Consider the following 3,369-nt stretch of genomic DNA (forward strand, 5'->3'; position numbering starts at 1 on the left):
GGCAAACCAAGCACTGCATGGAGAAGCACACCTTTAATCCCAGCTCTTGGGAGGCAGAGGCATGAACATCTCTGTGAGTTCAAGGCCAGCCTGGTCTATGGAGCCAGTTCCAGGCCAACCAGGACTATGCTGAGTGAGGCTTCCCAAAAGAGAGTCACATTTAAGTATTGTTACAGGAACTGTCTTTGTAGCCTTTTATAGAGAAAGCAGGAAGACCAGAGTTCGAGGCTAACTTCAGCTATACGGTGAGTGTCAGCACAGCACAGGTACATGAGACTGCCTTAGACAGACGAACAAAATAGAATACTAGCGGATATTCAACACTGGTGGCTTTTGGAGTTACAGGATTAAGTGAAAAGGCTCAGTATGCTTCTTTAGAAGTGTTTCTTTAGGAAATGGGATCACAGGGTGGTGTAAGAGTTGGTGGTACAGGTCAATAGGCTGAGGAAAGGTCAAGAAGGTTAAGGAAGTCTTGACACCAGTCAAGAGGAAGCCAAAGCACATTTAATGACAAATGAGGTTGTCATCCTGTTTCTGAGATTTCCTAATTCCCAGAGAGCAGGGGTGAGGAGTTCCTCTTCAACGCCAAGACACCTTCCATTTCAGCTTTAATTTCTGCCTCTAGGACTTTAATTCCCCAAAGACCAAGGAAGGAAGAAGTCCCATCTGCTGAGGCTACTTAAGGCTGACCAGGGGTATATAGATTCTACCTGTTCAAGGATTGGAAGTCTCAACCTGCTAAATCTTGGGTAGACATAAGGAGGTCTGAGTTTGGAGCTCGGAGGATTATCATTCTTTGGTAATCTGAAGAAACAATGTTGTTACTCGGGACTCAAAACTGTATGAACAGTAAAGCACACATTAGGTCATATCCAGCCCTAGAATTAGCACCAATTCTAGGACTTTTCTCCACCATGAAGTTGTTAAAAGAAAAGGTAAAGCCCCTGCAAATTAAGGGAGAAAATGGACAAACAGCATATCAGGTTATCTGCAACAAAACAAAACAAAAAACCAACCAAACCAAAAAACAAACAAACAAACACCCCCCCCAAAAAAACCCCAAAATCCCACCAATGACTATAGTATTCTATCTGAAAAAAAAAAAATCAAACCAACGTCAAGCTGGGTGTAGTGGTATGTGCTATAACCTAAGTCCATGGGAAATGGAAGCTGAGCAACTAGAGTCAAGGCTAGCCTCGGCTACATAGTAAGGTCAAGGCTAGCCTTATCTGAAAAACAAAATCAATCAGTCCCCTGCAGAGGGGATCCATCTTGCCTTGTATCCTAACTAGTCCCCTCTACACCTCAAGATGGGATTGAACTCTACACTGCTTAAGCCTCAAGGTGGGGTTGAACGGTAGGATTGGCTTCCAGAGTTAGGGCCTCGCATCCTATCCTGCACCTCCTCTAAGCTGTGAAGCTCAGAGACCCCTCTCCTTCTAAGTTCTTTGGGTTGCCTGGCAAAAGCTTATTAAAGATGTAAGAGATCTTTTGGTTTGGGACATTCGGAGTCAACACCAGTGTTCTGGACAATTTTATTTAGAAAGGAGTCATGAGCTACTGAGTATGGCAGAGGGCAAAGCTTCCAGGCCAAATAAAGTTAACATTTTCTATGCCACATTAAGACTTTCCTAGGGCAACCCTTTGTGGGGGCTCGGATCGGCTGCTTCTGCCCTTGGTTTCTTCCCAATCCCAGCTCCCTGCCCTAATGCTCAGCATCCTGATAACCCTGACATGTGAGCAGTGCATTGCAGGAAGCGGGTGCCTGGTGGCCATGGGCCAGGGCTTGGGGACAGCCACACTTTCTGCAACACTATGCAATTCCTGGAGCACCTGCCAGGATCAAAGCCATGATGGGGCCTGCAGGCCAGGAGCCAGGCCCAACCCTGCTGGCTGGAGAAGCGCTTTGTCCTTAACTTCCCTGACCACAGTCAGCCCTGATGCATGGCTTCAGTCTGTCCAGTAGCTCCCATGCCCACTGTCCCTGCCTCCATGGGGCTTGCTAGGGTTTTTATACCTAGAGAAACGTTCCCCTCCCCTCTGGGCCTCCTTTTACTCTGATCTGTGAATATTTTTAACTCTGTAAATAAAACCAGCTCTTGGAACAGAGACTATTTTATCAGCTGTCAGTCCCTTCCTTGTTCGATGATGCGCCCCACAGGACATTTCTACTCAGGCTCTAAGGATCAAATAAAAGTGTTTTGAAGGTCTTCCACCAAGAAGCCCTCTCAGCTTTCATCATTCAGGACAGCCGTCATTGGAACTGAAGGCTCCTCTGAGAGGGTTGGCCTTTCTCCCATCTGGTGCTTCCCTCTTTTCAGAGGTGGACAACCCCTGGCTTCTTGGGACCTGTTGAGGCAGCTGTTTCCCTTTCACGGGTTTCTGCAGTAGTAGGAGCTATTGGCCCTTTCAGCTTGCTTATCTGTCTGGGGTTCCACCACCCTAGGAACTTTATGTATTAAAAAAAGGTTTATTTAGCCCCAAACTTTTGAGGCTGGAAGTCCAAGGCAAGGTGGTTCTGTCAGTTTGGTTTCTGGTGAGGGCTGCTTTGTTCTTGCCACACCATGGAGGAGGAAGTGGGAGGGGTAGACGGAGAGATAACTATAACCAGGATTATGATAAGAGAAAAGAATCCATGGTTAATAAAAGGAAAAAAGCCCTAAGGGGGGGGGGAAATCAAGATTTCAAAACTCACATTGCATGCACGTGTAGAAATATTGCAGTGGATCGTATTCGTTTGTTAAGTTCTGTGTTTTTCATTTTAAAAATTAACATTTTAGGCTAAGCATCCGTGCTCTTCATTACTGTGTGTCTCTATACTCTCCTCTGCTCCTCTCCCTCCCGCCGTTTTGGCCCCTCCCCCAAGCTGACTCTGTCTACACTCAGTCCACCCCTCTTTTGCTTCCCTGTCACACCTACTCCACTGCCCCATTTCCCACCTCCCTCGTTATCTCCCTCTCCTCTCATGAGTCCCTTTATCGCTCCATGAACTAATACGGACATGAATGTGTAATATAGTACACAAACACTCATACACTTTTAGATCTAGGTTCCATGTATGAGAGAAGACATGTGAGTGTTTGTTGTTTTGAGTCTGGCTTGTTTCACTTAGCACAGTGGTCTTCAGTTTCAGCTGTTGTGCTGCAGAGGTCACAGTTTTAGTTTTTTTCCCCTGCAGTATAAAATTCCACTGTGTATCTTCACCACATCTGCTTTATCTACTCATCCATTGATAGGCATCAAGCCTGGCTCATTTTTCTGGCTATTGCGAATAATGCATTTATAAACATGGACATGCAATTAATATGTTTAACAATATAAATAAATGAATAAATAAAGTTTGCAAAACTAATAGTGCTAGACCCTACC

The sequence above is a fragment of the Mus caroli genome, chromosome 13 (genome assembly GCF_900094665.2).
Source record: "Mus caroli chromosome 13, CAROLI_EIJ_v1.1, whole genome shotgun sequence".
In the NCBI taxonomy this organism is placed as follows: domain Eukaryota; kingdom Metazoa; phylum Chordata; class Mammalia; order Rodentia; family Muridae; genus Mus; species Mus caroli.